At 46.2% G+C, this 18,667-nt stretch overlaps 1 protein-coding gene across 3 annotated transcripts in view; it reads left to right on the forward strand.

The window, feature by feature from the left end:
• Nucleotides 1–18,667, forward strand: part of RBM47 (RNA binding motif protein 47) — a 405,432-nt gene that overhangs the window by 174,564 nt on the left and 212,201 nt on the right. The gene's annotated exons all lie outside the window — the stretch shown is intronic.

Below are 18,667 nucleotides of genomic sequence, written 5' to 3' on the forward strand. Positions count from 1 at the left end.
GTATTCCTGTCGAAAAAGTCCTGTATGTCCTGTTCAATTTCTGCCCTAAACGCCGAGTCTGTGAGGTGTGCGGGATTGAGGCGCCAACTTAGATACGGGGAGACGTCTATAGGTATGCGCAATGTAAGGAGGACTGGCGAGTGATCTGAGAATGTTCTAGCAAGGTGAAGAGCGCCCCCCAGCCATGGTAGGAGGCCAGCCGACAGGAACACATAATCTAGCCTCGCCCATGTAGAATGAACCGCTGAGTGATGGGTTCCTTGTTTAAGAGAGGGGTGCAGGTGCCTCCATGCATCAGTGTAATGGTGTTCTTCGACAAGAGTAGATAATGTGCGCTGGGTATGCGTGTAGTGGATAGCCTGAGGGTGGGATCTATCTCGGCTCGGTTCCAATGCCGTGTTGAAGTCGCCACCTAAGATGACATGGCTGATGCCCAGTGTTTGAATCCTACCCCACAGCGTAAGGAGTGTAGACGTGTCATCAGTATTAGGGCCATAATAACAAGCTAGGAGGACCGTGTGTGAGTGCAGTGACCCCCATACCAGGCAATACCTCCCTCCCGGGTCCGTCTCAGTGCCCGCTGGTGTAAACCGCACTCCTTTTCGAACCAATATCGTTACACCCCTGGCATAGTTGGAATAAGAGGAGAACACCTTGCAGGAGGCCCACCGTGATGCAAACAGAGGGGAACTGTCAGGCCTTAAGTGAGTTTCCTGAAGCATGGCGATAGCTACCCCCTGCCTATCCAAATATCCCAAAATTTGTCGCTTCTTCCGCGGGTCATTCAGCCCTCGAATGTTCCATGTCACCAGCCTAAACTGGTGCGACAGTTGCGGCGAAGCTACGTCACCCATTCAGCAGAGTGTAAAGATGTGTAGCATATTAGTACTTCAGATCGGATCACAGCAGTATCAGATGCAAGTAAACAACATTTCCCACCCAATACCCTCCCAGCATGCCAACCCTTGTCCCATCCCAGCACTTCAACACTCACGACAACGTGAAAACGGGGTATCAACCCACCCACAACGGCAACCCCAACTCGCCGTGCATTAGTTCCCCACCCACCCACCCAAAGCCAAAACAAAACAAGAACAAAAGCCAAAAAAATTACTACATAACCCTCTGCCCTCAGAAGGAGAGAGGGAGTCTGGGGTACGCCCATTGGGGGTCTGAACTAGGGGTACCAGACCTGCCAACCACCTCCCTACTCACACCCACATTTAACCAGGTTACCCCAGTCAGCACTGTGGGATGGAGGTGGTCTAGCGAGCACTCAGTATACAGCTAGACCAGTCAGGTGTAAAACAAAGCTAAGATCTCACCAGAGTAACCAGGAGTCAGTTCACGCACAGCCGGTGTATAGGGGACATTGAACTAAATGAGTCCTCCGGACGATACATCATGTCAGTCTTGTTGTGACAGTGGTGAATGTGATCTGGAGCGGCGGCGAGTTGATTCCTCCCTGTGTTGATCCCTCCTACATTGTTTGAGGAAGTCCTCCACTTGCTGCGGATTTTGAAAAAAGTGGTGCTTGCCCTGGTAGGAGATTTTTAGTTTGGCCGGGTACAGCATGGCATAAGGGATCTCTTGGGTTTGCAGTTTCTTTTTCACCCCTGCGAATTTGCGCCTGGCTTCTTGGACCGAGGGGGTGAAGTCGGGGAAAAAAGATAACGTTGTGTTTCCATAGTGCACTGTCTTCAGTTCCCTCGCGCGCCGCAATACCACATCTCGGTCTCTGTAGTTAAGAAACCGCGCTATGATGGGCCTCGGCAGGGCTCCGAGAGGAGGGGGAGCAGCCAAGGATCTGTGGGCCCTCTCCACAATAAGGTGTGGGGAGAATGATTCCTTTCCAAACAGTTCCGCTACGAGGTTCTCAACAAATATCTCCATTTTCCCCGTGTTGGTGGTCTCCGCAAGGCCCAAAATTCGGACGTTGTTCCGGCGCGATCTCGCTTCCAAATCTTCGCTCTTGTCCGCTATGACTTTGAGCAGTCTGTCCATTTGGGTGAGCTGGCGATGGGAAGAGGTAGCGCCATCTTCCAAACCCGAAATTCTATCTTCAGCCTCCTTTATACGAGTGTCATGATGTTCCAGCTTTGCCACCACACTTTCCATGCAGGCATTTATTGTGTCGATTTTTGAGTCGATTGTTGACAGGCTTTGTTTCATGCCTAACAGAAGTGTTTTCCAATCTTCATCTTGGGGGGGAGGGGCCGAAGGACTCCCACCTCCCTCCGGCGTCACCTTGGAAGTTTTTTTAGATTCAAAAGGAATTTTTGATTGTCTTGCCTCAGTTCGGCCCATGTCGCGTCTCGGTGTCTGCGATACTGCTGAGAAGGTGGACGCCAGGGCTCAGGAGGGAACTTTCGTGAATAGCGCTTCGCCGGTTCTTCAATTGCTCTATGTCCAGAAGCTAGCAAGTTGCGGATGGCAGGGCGGGATAGGGAGCGGGTCCCGCCAGGGGGAGAGGACGCTGCAAGAGAAGTCAATGACGGGATTGCAAGCAAAACAGAGCGCAGACTGAAAAATGCTTGAAGAATGTCAGTAATTTACTGTAGGAGTGAAGAGGGATCACATTAAGGAGTGTGGGATTGGCGCTGCCCGTTGTAAAGCACTGGTCGATGAGGCTGTGCTGGGAAAGTGTAGGTATGAGTTGCCGCCTAATTTTCAGCCGTGGCAGCCAGCCGTGGGCCGCAGCGCACGTCGAAATGGCCGCGAAGGCAGTTATGACGTCAGGTGTACTTGAGGCTGGTCACGGCTCAGGCGGGAGGGGTACGCCGCTGCGGCAATATGAAGGAGATTAAGGAGATCCTGTGTTCCCGCACCGGGCCAGAAAGAGACAGGCTCCCCGCCGATGCTCGGGCCCCGCACAGCAGTCCCCCCCCCCCGCAGCTCCAAATGGCACGTCAATGGCGCGAGACGCGCCGGTGGTAGCCAGGAATCTCAGTCCCGCGCGGCCGCCAGGATGTGCTCCGAGTCCGGCCGCAAGCAGAGGAGCGTGGCGGGCCGCGGTGGGGTCCAGCGGCACGTACCTTAAGCCAGGGGGGGAGGTGGTGGCGGACTCCTCCTCGGGGCAGGTCCACCCGGCCCGAAGCAGGACCTCGGAGCGGGTCACACGTTGCACCAGGGTCGGGCCGTTCCGACCAGGCCCTGAAGCCCCGAGCTTGCCTATCTGGTGTGCCTGTGAGGGCGGAGCAGCGACAGAGGGTGAAGCGCCGCTCACAGAAAGCAGGTTGGGTTTCTCCGGCTCCAGGGTTGTGACACGGGAGACGATGACACCGGAGCGTGACTCGCAGCCGGGCGCGTCTGATCCCGCTAGTCACAAGGCGATACAGCTGGTCAGGATGGCATGAAGGATGGCTCTTAGGCTCGATCAGGCGAGAGCCTCACTTCAGTGTGGCCATCTTGGTCTGGCGCCACCTAGCGCCCCCTTGTGAAGTGTTACATTGTTATATAGTTTCCTGAGATTGAATTAATTTAAAAGTAATGTTCTAAAATTTAGAACTACATTAGCAACAGTGCAGAGAGGTTGAGTGTTCTGTTGCACTCAAGATAGGACATCTTGTAATCGTAACATGGGGTGCGAATAATGTGATCTCATAACCAGTAAGACGAGCACTAGTTAAATGCTGCGTCTGCATTCTGTTCAATAAAATGTCCACAGCATGCGGTTCCATTACTGTGAGATCAGAACCCAGCACGAGCCCCGCCGATTGTCTAATTGAGACCGCAGCAGCCGCCGCTGTAGCCCTTAGACAGCTCGGCAACGCTCTCGCCACATTGTCAAGCATAGCAGAAAAATAAGCGCAAGGTCTCTGTTTCCCTCCAAAACATTGAGTTAGGACAGACAGCGCTCAACCTTCCGTCTCATGTACATAAAGCACAAAAGGCTTCTGGTAATCAGGAGTTCCTAAAACAGGTGCAGAACACAAAGCAGTTTTTAGTGACTCAAAAGCTTCTTGACATGCTGGAGTCCAGGGTAGGGGTTCGCGCACCTCTTTAGTAGTCAGATACAAAAGGGGTTTGGTTAGTAAGGCATAATTGGGTATCCACTGGCGACAATACGAGGTTATGCCCAAAAACGCGTGCACCTCTCGCTGCGTGTTAGGTACAGCCATGTTAGTTATCGCCTTGATGCGCTCCGGTGTCAACCTCCTCCCCTCCTTCGATAGGAGATGACCTAAGTAGGTAACCTCCTGTCGACAGTATTGAAATTTAGAAAGGGACACTTTGTGTCCATTTCGAGCCAAATGGTGCAACAATTTAACCGTGGCATCTCGATACCCATCTTCGGTGTCAGATGCTATTAAAAGATCATCTACATATTGCAATAAAACATTGCCTTTAGGGAGTTCCGAATCATCCAATTGAGCCTTCAAAGCCGGACTATAAATGCTGGGGCTCTCTGTATAGCCTTGGGGAATTCTACAAAATCTGAAGCTGCGGCCAGCCAATGAGAATCTGAAAAGATGACGGCTGTCAGAGTGTACCGGGATACTAAAGAAAGCATTTTTCAAATCCAAAACAGAGAAATATCTGGCGGTGGGAGGGATCATTGTCAAAATCTTTGTAATGTCAGAGACCACCGGATATTGGGGTTCTACCACCTTATTAATGTGGCGTAAATCAATCACGAAACAATAAATATCAGGTGCACCATCACCTGCATCAGCAGAGGGTCTTTTAAGAATCGGGAAAATGGGGCTATTACAAATGTTAGAGGCCGTCTCCTCCACTACACCCGACCGTATCAAATCCTGTATTATTTGTATCAAAGCTGTTTCACCATCCCTAGATATTTTATACTGCGGTATTCGGGGCAATCGGGCTCCCACCTTAACCTTGATGGATACGGGGGCAATATCCACCTTTCCCACATCAGTATCACCACTGCCCCCACAAAGTCTCCGGAATCCCCACAAACTCAGCTGGAAGAGGCTCGTCTTTTGAGAAGCACTGTTGCGCACGCGCGACAGTAGGACCCAAAGTGATGTACACACCGTCCGGAGAACAGTAAATAGTGGAATACAATCTCTTCAACAAATCCAAACCCAGCAAATTTCTCGCCACAATTCGAAGTCAAAAGGAAAGGAGAGTCAACGGTGAAAGGACCAATCGTAAGTGTAAGAGGCTTAGAAATGGGGCTAATTACCGGAGTACCTGAGAACCCAACGGAAACATTATTCCTGCCAGACAGAGCCGCCCCTGGGACCTGAGAACGTGCTACAGAACTTTTCATAGCACCCGTGTCCACCAAATATTTCTGAGGAGACCCCAACAAATCCTCAGTCACATAGGGTCCTCGTTGATCAACATCCACAGAAACTGGTCCCATGCTCTGTCCTAGTTATGGGAGAAGCCAGTCATGTCATCCAATGCGTATGCGTCGTGGTAGTGCTGTCTGTCTCTGTCATGGTCACCCTCAGTTTGAAAATGTTGTCGATCCCTCTCTCCGTCAAAGCAATTTCTCCCTAGTCGCCTTCCTTCATCAAACTGTCTGTCATCCCTGCGAAATTCACCGCGACCTCTACCTCTACCTGGTCCAGCATTGGACCGAGGCTCCGGACAATCTCTCCACCAGTGCCCCTCCTTTTTGCAGTTCGCATACTGATTCGGCCCCAGACTCTCTCTTTTCTCTCCCCTTCCATAACTACTTCCACCTCGACCCGCTACCATAGGTGGGGCTCCACGTCCCCGACCCTTCGACACCTGCTGCAGCAGCACCCTTGTCTTCTAGTCTTTGGCTTTCTTTTCCTGTCTGTCTTTGTTCTCGTTCTCTCTATGTTCATAATACTGAGCCATACTCAGAATACCAGAGGGGGTGGACGTCGTCCACGTACTCTCCGATGCCTGCAATCTAGCCGCTATTTCTGGTAACAAGTTAGTTATGAACCTATTCACGAAAAGTCGCAAGCCCCCATCCTGAGAGAGATCCTGACTACTAAAATCCAAAAAAGCTTCCTTGAAACGAGTGAAGAAATCCGAAACCGTTTCGTCCTTTTTTTGTCTACATGCAGTCAACTTATCCCAATCCACCTTCTTTGGAGGAATAAGAGAGTGCGTAAATTTTATTATTCGCCCCGGTAATGCTAAGATCTCAAGTTTCGGTTTTTCCCCTGGCTTCCGTCCTTATCCCAGTCCTTAAATTCCTCTCAAGTACCTCCCAATTCCTCCGCATGATCTGTACCCTTCACCTGCCTCCACACATCCACCGGGACCAGCAATCCAAAGAACAATTCTATGTCAGCTAAAGTCATGACCGTCGAGGAAGCTGCTTCCGTCAATTCTTTGTAATAAGCAGTCGGGTTTTTTCTAGAGTCGGGCAACTGCGCCTTCAGCGCCAACACCTCGCTCCGTTTCCAAGGCGTGTATACCCACTGTTCCTGGAAACGAGCCTCTACACGAGCTCTGGTCACATTATGAGTTACTGGCTCTACCACTTCAGGCACTTCAGGATGGAAAATAGAGTGAACTTCGCGCATTGGATGCGCTCCAAAAAAATAGGGCCCTCCTGCTGACGGCAATTCATTTCTATATTACAGCAAAATCCGCAGATTCTGTAACACATCCCTCATACTAGTATTAGCCCTATAGGCTCTGTCCTTAATGTCATAAAGAACCTGGGGCGCCGTTCCACCATAACCCTGCTCCCACAACACTATCAGCGTCGTTGACATATGCCATAAAGCATGCTGCTGCATCAGAGGCTCATAATCCTTCATTGTGGACCAGATGTCTTCCAGTGCGTAAATAGAACTCCTAGCCCACTGACAAGCCTGATTAGCCACTATCGTTTTTTCATCCAACCCAACCGTAGAGCGTGTAAGCAATTTACGTACTTGGGTAAGTATCCCCCTTCCGGCACCTCGAGTCGGGGTCGTCAACTCACCTTGGGGGGTAGCGCTAGCAGAAACAGTGGGAAGTGCAGAAGAGATCGCAGAGGGGGCAGGTGAACTCGCCGCAAAGAAAGAAACCAAGGGCGCGGTCACGGAAGAGGTGACAGAAGACAATGCTTGTTCAACATTTTTCAACAAAGTAGGGGCCGAAACAGAGGAAGTGGGGGTGCCGAGCAAGGGAGGAGCAACGGTTTGTGGAACTGAAACCACCGCAGGGGAAGCAGAACCTGTCAACACGGGGTACAATGATTGCGGAGCATACGGGGGAGGGGGCCGAACATTCAAAATGTCCTCCATCTCATCTTGCTCTTCCTCTCTTACTACATAGCTTTTATCCGACTGTAACCTATGAAGTCTGTCTGCGCGCTCGATCTGTATCTCATTCTCTTTCTTAGTATGTTCTCTCGCCTTTTGTGCCATTGTCTGCACTGCTCTCTTCTGAGCCACCTTCTCCTCTCTCATCTGTCGTTCCCTTACTTCTTTTTGCCACATCCTCAAGGAATCGAACATACTCTGGCGGCTACGCTTAGCAAATAATCTGTCCTGCAAATAATCTAGTTTTGCCACATCGAAAGAACCAGTCAACGGCCATTGCAAATCTACATTACTCTTGGTATACTTGTGCCACAAAGTATTAAACAAAATTGGAGTCAATCCATGTTTAACATACATCTCGAAATTAGGTGAGCCCTCCATTGGGGCGGGTTGGCTCTCAGCCAATCTAGTGTCCGAGGCGCCGCAGCAGCACCCGAGGCACCGTAGCTTACTGAAACACGGCATCTTCATCCACTCAATCACGCACCAACACTAAATTCACACTCACCCTCTCACCAACACCCAGACCGCACAATCACTACTAAACACACACACATATATTCACGCTTCCTATGCATCAAATCCCTGCCAAACATGTGTTACCAAAATGGGGCAAGTCCCGTCGACCTAGTCCTGGGGAACCTGGACCCTACCGCAGACCGAACAGTACACTCACTGTTCCGAGATTGGGGAACACATCCGCCACCCGGGCGGCACTACAGATCGCTGCGCACTTTACCACGGGAGACCCAGGACTCGCTCCCAACAAACCACACACACTAGGGGTTCGGGTGAGTCCCAGAATCCGCCCGCAATGAGCCACGCCTCGACCGCAGTACCACCCGGTCGGATGACCACAAACAAACGTCCACCCAGCCTCCGCCAAGTCTGTCAGAGCACCACTCGCACTCTGAGTTCCCCGGAGCACACTAGCCCCAGGAGCACACGGGCTCCTCCAACCACTAGAGACACGCCGGTCTCGGAGACACACCAGTCTCTTGGAGCGTCCCAGCTTCCTCAATCAACAGTCGGACCACTCACCTTCTATACGCGGTACCGACCTCTACCGTTCTCCACCGCCGGCTGCTGGGACCAACACAGTCAGCTCCAAAGTTCCGCCTTCCGGACCCCGGCGCAAGATCATGAACCGGGATCTCTCCCGATCAGCAGGGTGGGGCAGCACTGCGAGAACCAAGCTCGGCATCAAATGGGTACCCGGACCCACCGTGCCGACCAGAGGGTCCCCGGCCTTCTGCTACCCACTTACGGGTGAGAAAGATCCTTATCGCGGGGTTCCTGTTCGGGCGCCATCTGATAAGCGTGGCTCAAATCCAACCGAGTGACTTACTGCACTCACCTATAATTACCAAATAAGAAGTCAGCCGGACCGTGGAGAAGAATAAACAAAGTATTTTATTAGGCCACAAACTCCCATATGAGAGGGCCCTGTCCGACCTGACCCCTAGTAGTGCGTCGAGAGGACTGACTCATCTCATCACAGCAATACATTATAACATGTTATAGCAAAGTAAAACACGCCCATACTGCACCTGCAATAGCAACATTTGGTTATCTCTGCCCAAGGCCGCGGAGCCAGGCCTCAGCATCTCTAGCGCATGAGAACATTACTGATTAGGTTTTTTTGTTATTAGTTTCGGTCACAGTTAGCTAAGAAACAAAAACTGCTGCGTCCAGGGTTTTTCCTATTCCTTCGGGAGGGGGAATGAGCGAGTGCGACTCGCACGAAGAGAGAAGCACCCCAAAATGGTGGCACACAAGCTAAGCTAAGAAAACAGAATAACATCACACGCATAAATGAATAGATGAGATGGAGAATATAAACGTAAATGCATAAATGAATACATCATTAGTTAGACACATTATGCTAACTCATAAATGTAAATGTAAGTGGGCGGGGCATCGCAAAATGAAACCTATCAGTCCCAACCTATACTGTCTGTCCTCCATCTTCCTACTCTTTTGTTTGCTGTTGCTTAATAGATAAGTATATAGAGGATATAAGAAGTATGAATTGATGTGTTTGAATTTGGTTGGAATTTGAGTGAGTTTACCCAATTTATGGGTATTTGCGTGTTTGGATGTTGAAAAAGTGATCCACTAGGTTTTATTAAGTATGAAAAGTGTATTTTGCTTTTAATTAGTAGAGTGCATTGCTTTATTGTGAGGATAAATGGATGTTTTACAATTTTCTGTAACATTCCATAATGTAGAGTAGTTTTAATAAGCACCGCATATGACTTACTTTTAATAAATGTGACGCTTGGAGCTCGAGCCCTGTGGCCGTTACGCTTTCAACATCTAGTCAGCCAGCAGGCTGAGGCCCGCACGTCAGGCTGAGAAGCCAGGGCGGATAGAGCGTGCAACATGTTAATACGCTGTCGCTCTGTGTTTTTAGCAACAAGGCTATTTTCTAAAGGAATTAGGCCTACGCAAGCGATTTTGGCTTGTTTCAGCAGGAGCTAAGCATGTGAGGCTGTTACAACAGCATCAAAGCACTTGGTAGCGCGTTCTTTAGCCAGAAACGGTCAAACACACATCATTAACCTGAGGGGAGTTTTTCTAATGAAAAGAACGAGATCATATTATGAAACGGCTTTGAGTAGCACAGAATTTGTGTTACAAGCCAAGTTTAAATTTGAAAAAAAAAATTGAGCAATAAAATAGAAGGAAAAAAGGAAAATGGAAGTGAGAAAGAGTGAAGAGGAGAAGAAGGAAGAGATGTTGCATATGATGTTGAGTGAGGCTGTGCAGGATTCGTTAAAGCAGGTTTTAGGGAAAAGAGGGCGCAAGGATGTTGATGAGGTGGAGTTTTTCTCAGTGTCAGATGAAGATGACACGAATAAAGGTCCTGGAGGCAAATGTCTCAGGAAAAAGAGACATATGGATGATTAATACAAGAATAACTGGGGACTGAGCAGCTCGCAAAGAACTGGTGCCTGAAGATCAGTTTAGCACTGAGAGAGTTGAAGGATCCAGGCATGAGATGGAATTGCAAAAAGACAGGGCAAGTGAAGTACTAGATAAGTATGTTCTTCATTTAGAATATAAAGATGGATTTAATGAGGAATGTGAAGTGAGCAGTAAGCGTAAGAGTAAAGATACAGTGACAGTGGTAGATCCAGTTGGATGAAAATTGTGTGACCCACGGGAAATAAGACATCCCAAGAGCAAAGAATGGTGGCCCTTGGATCATTTTGCAGAGTATATAATGGCAAGATTGTGTAGATCCTTAGAGAAGGAGGAACGCAACATCAAGAGGTCTGAGTGCTCAAGGCCCGTCTTAGAAGAAAAAGTGACCATGACACCAAACATGGATCCTGATTTGATAACAAATATGTTCAAAATGGGGAAGGATCACAGAAAGCTGTTAGAAAAATCACTTAAGATCTGTCAGGACAAAGTGTTGGATGTCCTCGGGCCCCCGGTGAAGATTTTTGATTCTGTGGAAGAGACCTTCTTTAGGGGTACTGATGTTGATTTAACACTATTAAGTGGATGATGTCAGAGGGCGATCTGTTTTCTAGGCACCACAAATGTGGGCCTGTTGGCAAAAAGACGTAAAACCTTACTCATGTGGATTAATCCAAAACTAAGTGAATTGGAAAAAAGAGAATCATCAGTAGATGCTAATGGTTTACATTTTGGAGATGGTCTGGTGTGGTCTTTGACAAAATATGTTAAGACTTTCACAAGCTTGGATTAAGCACAATACTCCATGGGCAGAGTTTTCTCAAGCTGAAGTTCTTATGGCAAGGCTGATAGGAGAGGACGCCTTACTGACTGGGCAGGTTTCAGAGCCCAATATCACACTACAACATACCAAGGTTTTGAAGCTTACAAGGGAAACCCTGGAGGTGGACAGAGGAGCAGAAATCAGGGAAGAAGAGTCAATCGAGGAAGGGGACATCCCCCCAATTGAGGCAAGGACAAGGTGAGTACGAGTACAGTTTCTGGTTTTATCCCATGAAGTGCAGGTGGAAGGTTGAGGTTTTTCAAGACTCAGTGGGAGTCAATACCAAAGGATGCAGGGATGTTGCAAGCTATTGAAGGTCAAATAGAGTTCGATTTGGAACCAAACTAGTTGATGTTTCAGAGAGATTTGGAAAGTGTGGTTCAGGAAGAGGTAAGACAAATGTTAGACAATAATGCTATTCTGCATGTTCCGGAGGAAGAAAGGGGGTCGTAAGTACCTTGTTTCTAGTGGAGAAGAAAGACAAGGGCTGGAGGCCTGTAATAAACTTACAAAATTTGGATCGGTATGAAACATATCAGCATTTCAAAATGGAAAGAATTCTCTTATTGGGGAATTTACTACAGGACTTGGATTGGATGGTGAAAATATACCTAAAAGGCTCTTATTTCACCGTATCAATAGCAAACGAAAGTCAGGGTTATTTACAGTTCAGATGGAATGGACAGTTGTATCAGTTCCTAAGTCTCCTTTTGTCAGCAGCTCCTTGGTGCTTCAAGAAAGGGATGCGTTCAGTGGTGGGACTCTTGAGAGAAAGGGGGATAAGAATGATCGTTTTTTTTACAATATACTGATAATGAATAAAGATCTGAGGGAGCTGCAGAAGGAATTGAATGTGGTGGTAGGTTTACCACAGAGCCTGGGGTTTGTCATAAATATGAACAAGTCACTAACAGTACCCTCTCAGTTGATGGAGTATCTAGACTTCGTGGTGGACAATGTGACTTGTCAGTTACGGTTACCAGAGAACAAGGTGAGGAAGATAAGGCAGGAGGTGAACTTAATGTCAAGGAGAGATTTGGTGAAGTTGAAAGAATTGTCATGAGTGACCAGTCTCTTGTCATTGTCAATACAAACAGCATTTCTGAGTCCTTTTCTCCACAGGGCTCTTCAATGGTTAGGACTAGCGAAGGGTTTATGGTACAGAGACTTGGTTTGTCTAAAAAGAGATGCTAGAGAGGAGTTAGTGTGGTAGAAGGAGAATTTGAAAGCCTGGAATGGACGCGGAATATTTAGTACAAAGCCACAGTTTGTGTTGGAAATTGATGCATGTAGTTATGAATGGGAAGCATCCTGTTTGAGTCATGAGACAGGTGGTGTATGGTCATGGAAGGAATAAAAATTGTCTTGAAATGCAAGCAGGTTTGATAGGCATTCAAAGTTTCAGGAGTAATTTAAAGGACAGTTCATTGCTTTTAAAGATGGACAATGTGACACCAGGAAAATACATAAACAGGTTTGGGGGAAGCAGGTCAAAGAAATTGTAGGATTTGGCAAAAGAGATTTGGGAATTTTATTTAGAAAACAAAATAGATTTGAAAGCTGAGTATTTGCCTGGGGAGCAGAATGTAGTAGCGGAGTGGAATTCCAGGAATGTGATGGATTAAAGTGACTGGAAGTAGAGAGAGGAAGTTTTTCGAAACATTTGGAGGATGATGGGCCCATTGGAAATAAATCTGTTTGCTTCCAGACTGGCTTATCAGTTGCCAAATTATGTGAGTTGGAGACAGGATCCGGGAGCAATGACAATAGATGCTTTTTTACTGGACTGGAGAGCAGTGAAGGGTTATGCCTTTCACCCTTTTTTGATGATTCAGAGACTGTTGGTTCAAGTAAGGAGACAGAGATATCAGTTGGTAGTAGTCACACCTTTTTGGAAGACTCAACCTTGATTTCCTTCAGTGATGGAGTTAGTGTTGGAACAGCCATATTTGATAAGGTCCTTCAACGGACTGTTGTTGGGTGTAGAGAGAAAAGAACATCTATTGGTGGAGTCGGGTTTTCTCAACCTACTAGTTTGGAGGATAATAGGGGTTCCGGAAGATACACAGGGCTTTCTGAGTCCGCTTCAAATTTACTCAGTGTGTCATGGGCTCCAGGGACCAGAAAGAAATATAGAGGAGCATGGAAGGTATGGTTACATTGGTATATGGAAAAGGATTACAATCCCATGGAGGCAGATGATGTAGAGGCAGCAAATTGTTTAGCAGATCTGTTTGAGAAGGGAATGTCTGTTATAGGTCAGCTGTGGCAGCAGGACACTCTTTGGTACAAGGTACTTCTGTGGGAAAAAGCCTGTTAGTCTACAGAGTGTTGAGGGGAATTCATTTGAGGAGGCCACCAAATGCAAACTATCCGAGTCTGTGGGATGTAGATTTAGTGTTAGCGTTATTTGAGGGTTGGCCAAGCAACACGTATTTGGAAGTGAGTGAGTTGACCTGGAAAATGGCCACATTACTTTGTCTTGTTTCTTTCTGAAGGGTTTCGATGTTCGGGCTTTGGAGGTGGCACAATGGTGTTTTCAGCCAGATGGTGTGGTTTTTGGGATGTGTAAGCGAACTAAGACGATGTCTGGTTCTGTTTTTTATCCAAGATTTGATGATTCTCCTAGCTTATGTGTAGTAAAGTGTTTGAAGGAGTACAACGCAAGAATGTTGGATGAGAGGCGCAGGGGTTTATCAGCTGTTGATTTCTTATGTGAAACCATTTAAGGCAATGACAAATGCTGCAGTTGTAAGGTGGGTAAAGGCGACTATGAAGGAATCAGGGATGGATGTATCTACATTTACAGATCACTCGGTCAGAGAGGCTATAGCAAGTAACGTTTGTATGATGGGTGTCCGATTGGAAGATATTTCTAATGCAGATTTTATTTTAGGGCAGTGGAGAAGAACAAAAGAGGAGGAAGATGGAGAACGGACAGTGTATGTTTGGACAGAACATTCTTTTTCAAATTGTGATTTTTTAAGGTTCTATTTGCTAAGCTTTTAATGGTTTGCTGTTCAGAAGGAGTAAATAAAAGTTAATGCATAATGATAGCTTCCTTATCTTTAATAAAATCTTGATTCTTTATTCAGTTAACCTATAAGAATCGTCATTCTATATCACTGTATGGATTTTACCCCCTGTGCACTGGCATGATTAATTCCTTTGAAAATGCTGTCTATGATAAGTTAGCATGGGGTAAACGGTACATACATATCAGCTGAGTGTAGTATACTATATATTACCAAAGTTGAGGGAGAGGAGAGTCATCCTCACCTAATCAAGGCTTCACCTATATGGATTATGGCCCCTTCCCCCAATTAACACTCTGTGCATCCACATACATAGTACGTATTTTATGTTATAGTAGAGTTTGTTGTTTTATGGGTTATTTCATGGTTTGCTATATGTTAAGATCTTTGTTCAAGTGTGTTACCATTTTAATACGGTTTATTTTATGGTATGCTGTGGTTTAAGTTATAGTTCAATTATCATTTGTGTCATGGTGTTGTTCATCTTACAAGTTGGTATATTTTCTGATGGTGTGTACTGTTATGGTTTGAATTGTGAAGAAATAGCAAAAGATTAACAATTCCAACTCCTGGTCACAGAGGTGCACGCTTGGGCACAACACAAGAGCTCTGCCACCACAGGCCTGAAGTGCACCTACCAAAAGAGTGAAAGTATTTTTCGAAACTATTTCTAAACTATATGTTGAATTGGGCAGTGTGTCTCTTTCCTCTATGCTTGCTTGTGAAGGATCTTGTCTTAGTGTAAGTCGTTTTGAGCAAGGGGCGAAAGCCCTTTGCAAAAAGTTATAACTTAATGCACTACAAAACAATTAAACTTTTCAAACATTTTCCAAAATCTCTTTTTTAAACAGTTGTGGTTTCCAATGTTATTTCAAAATATAAAGCCAAGCATCAACATAAATGTCAACTTCTGTCTTCCCTCCTCCAAATTTTCTATACTCCCCTACCCTTCACAACTAGTTTAACCATCACTATTCACATGAAAAACTATAACACACTAGCCAAGAGCACCAAATGTTTTAACGCTTACTGAGGTACTCCGTCATTTAGTATATCTGCTTCTCAGATATCTTGCTTTTATCCAAATCTACTTATCCAACCTAAGATGTTGGCCAGACTTCTCTTTCCACCTCCTTCCCTTTCGCTTTGGGAAGCACCAGAGCCAGGTTTATAAAAGTTGTACCAGGGTGGTGTTTCATCCTTTCTAATCCCCATGACATTCTCCCTGGGATCCATCATATCACCCCACAATGTCACAGATTCTCACCCTTGTTTTTGCTCTCAATTATCCTCACACTTGCTTCAACACCATTTAATCCTGTCCTGCCTATTGGCTTCTCTATAAACAAAACACCGAAGCACATTTAGCAACACCTAAGTACATCTGGCATCCAGTATTGGCCGGCACGGATCTGCAGTGGCGGTTCGGGGCGGGGAGGTTGGTGGGTGAGGGTATGGAGATGGACGAGGACTAGGTGTAAATTAAAATGTAATTCAACTTACCTCCTCGCCGCGTCACTTCTCTGAAAGCAAGAACAAGGCACCGGAGGCACCCAGGCTGAAACTCCCCATGGCCAATCACAATGCTGCATTGCAATTGGTCTGAGCGCCAAACCATGACACTCAGACGGGGATAGGGAGCCTGGGCATGTTCTCCACCCAGGCAGTTATGCCGTCTAGGTGGAGAACATGAATGTTTAGCCGGCCCCAGAGGGCCGACCAAACATTCATGCACATTTTAGGGAGTGCAAACCACTCCACCCTTCCCCTGCTCTGTCAGCACTCATTAATTTACAAATGCATATTCACATTTTGAAAATGAAGAAAGTGGCTTTTTAAAGTAGTTGCTCACATACGCGTCACTTTATGCACAAATACGATTGCAAATTGGGTCCATAGTCTTTCGTGAGGAACAGTAGTACATTTTGATACTTTTGATATTTAGTCCCCTAACCACGTACATTTCTCAGTCATCATAAATGAACTGTATTGTCCCCATCAATAACTGATACCAGGTTGTTCGGAATATTTTCCGCTATATCATAATACAGTGATTCACACTGGCCCCAAGAATTTCCTGATAAATGTTCCTTTGGTGGATCAAACACTGCGTGGTACAGTTTTCCGTCACTGCCCGAGTTCTACTTTAATGAGTTGCCAGATGCCTCTTTAATATTTGCCAATGTCTTCTTCTAAAGTAGTCCACTTTCTTCAGAGCTCCATAAAATACTTTTATTAATCCCAGTGTACTAATCTGTCATCTGTTTTGCTCTCAGACTTGAAAAACAAAAGGCAGGAGAATTGCATTACTCACCTAGCCTAGTGACTGCGTTCCATTCTCTTTGTCAAGCAAGTAATGTACTCACATAAGTTTAAAGATATTTGGACATCAAAAAACAGCTACTGCCCTTCCCACCATATATATAATGGAGATATGTACGATTTCTAGATTGCAGTCATTCCAGCCTATATGTCCAATGATTGAGGTACTGGGTTTTTAAGAACCGGCACAGAACCGGTAACCCAGCGGTGCCAGGGAATCAACACCCAGAGACCTCGGGTTCTTCCTGATCCAGACCTACAGAAACTTCAGAGTCTTCTAGGTGAAGTCAAAGATTAGTTTATTGGCTGCAACCAAGGTAACAGGTGTCCTAGAAGTACAATACGGGTATGTTCTCAGGAGACTGCACACTTTCATGAAGTCAGGCTTCTCTTCTTATACACAGTTTTAGGCCCTAGGCAAAACATTCTTGGTTGTAAAGTAAATAGTTAGCATATTCTGGTTCAAAGAAAAAGCAGAGTCATAATGACATGTCCATATTTCACTTCGTGCTGCCTACAACAAATCATTTGGCAAGGCCCAACATTTCATCAGATATCACTGGACCCCTAATAAAAACGGGCACCTCCCCACCATAAAGTAAGTGAAGCAAAGGAGTGGAGAAAGATGTGAGCGAGATATGGCAGGTGTGCGCGCTGAAATGGTTTTATGGCTGGTTGAGCCTAGATGCTATCTTGCTCGGCCACTGGGAGGGAACTGACCTAACGAGTTCGGCCTGGGGCAATGGTCCTAACTTGTACTGAGGTCAGGGAAAAGTCGATTAAGGAGTATGTGTCCTTGTGGAATCAAATTCAACTGGATTAAGGCCTATGTAAAGGGCAACATATAAATGGGAGCCAAGGGTTCAGAATGTAAATGACGATTTCGAGGTGAAATCGTCACTCGAACACGCCGAAAATACATGTACATGATGTACTCGTCATTCTCGGTCTTTTGATACCAAATTCGTCATATTTCGACAAAGTTTTATTTCTCGAGTCCAGAACTATTATACGAATCCAGATTTTCAGAACCTCAAACCTTCCTTTTGCCCTTACATAGGCAATTAATCTACCCTCATGTTAGTCTGAGTCCAGATCTATATTCCTAAAGTCATTGAGATGTTGCTGTAACATAATTCTAGTACTTAGTTCATCTCTTGACACAGGCTTCCTTACACATGATGTGACGCAAAGGCCACATATTGCAGGAGCACACTGTATGCACAGACAGAACAGGAAAAGAATGGCTAAGACCATCCCAATGACCATAAGAATTTTCCATCCCCAGGCAGATATCAGTTCCCAGAACCATCCCATTAACGACCAATCTCCTTTATCCACATGAATAGATTCGGAAATCTTATGCAGTTTGGAGATGGCCCTGTACACTGTTGGAGCATTATCTGGGATGAAAATGCAACAACTAGACTGGATCAATTTGCATACTCCACCTAGGTCCGCAAGTATTACATCCAAAGCGACCCGGTTCTGAAGGGTCATAAGTCTACCCTTGTTAATTGCCTTATGTTTCTGCTGTTAGCCATGGATCCCCAGAACGGCAGAAAACCCTTTGCAAAGTCCCCAAATTCTTGACCTGCAGTGTCTTCTTTACTCAAAACACCTCTAACTACCCTTGTCCGATGGTAATCCGCCGCTGCTGTGTAGGTGGGAGGTAACAGGAATGAAACAAAACATGAGCCCGAGAAGTCAGGGGGTAACCATGTATAGGCTCTATCATGGCAGATGAAATAAGTACCCTTAGCGGTTAAAAACGCAGGGGAAGTCTGAGATCCAAAAACATACGTTTCTGTACAGATACTCTTCCCTAGCTGAGCTCTGGGATTCTTGCCAATACCTTGCAGACACAGGTGACCTTGATGGGGTACGATCCAGATAGGGGACGATCTTTTGGCTTGCTGTTTCTCACTTAATGTAGTGCCATATCCGGTCACGTTCCAACCAACATATGCAAGTATCTCATCATTCGGAGTGTCTTCATAAGAAGTTACTTCCTTGATCATGTCAACTATACCTTTGACTAGGGCGCTAGTCTTGAGGTTTTCTTTTACAGAACGTAGGGGTTGGATTTCTCGTGCATATATGAACATTGTCCTATATGCCCATACTGAACCATTGTGACTAAATGGCAGGACCAAATAGGGGATACCTTTATCCGTTGTGTGAGGCATGAGACCACACACCCAACAGTTAGTTGTGTTCATTACAAGTTGGTGTTGGTGTAATAACTGAACGAAGGAGTTATAAATGAACTCTAATCTCCTATTTGATTCGTGGTCAGGCAGAGGGTGGAAAGAATGAGAGGAAATAGTGGGAGGAGGTAT

Source organism: Lissotriton helveticus, chromosome 2_2 (assembly GCF_964261635.1).
Source record: "Lissotriton helveticus chromosome 2_2, aLisHel1.1, whole genome shotgun sequence".
Lineage (NCBI taxonomy): Eukaryota > Metazoa > Chordata > Amphibia > Caudata > Salamandridae > Lissotriton > Lissotriton helveticus.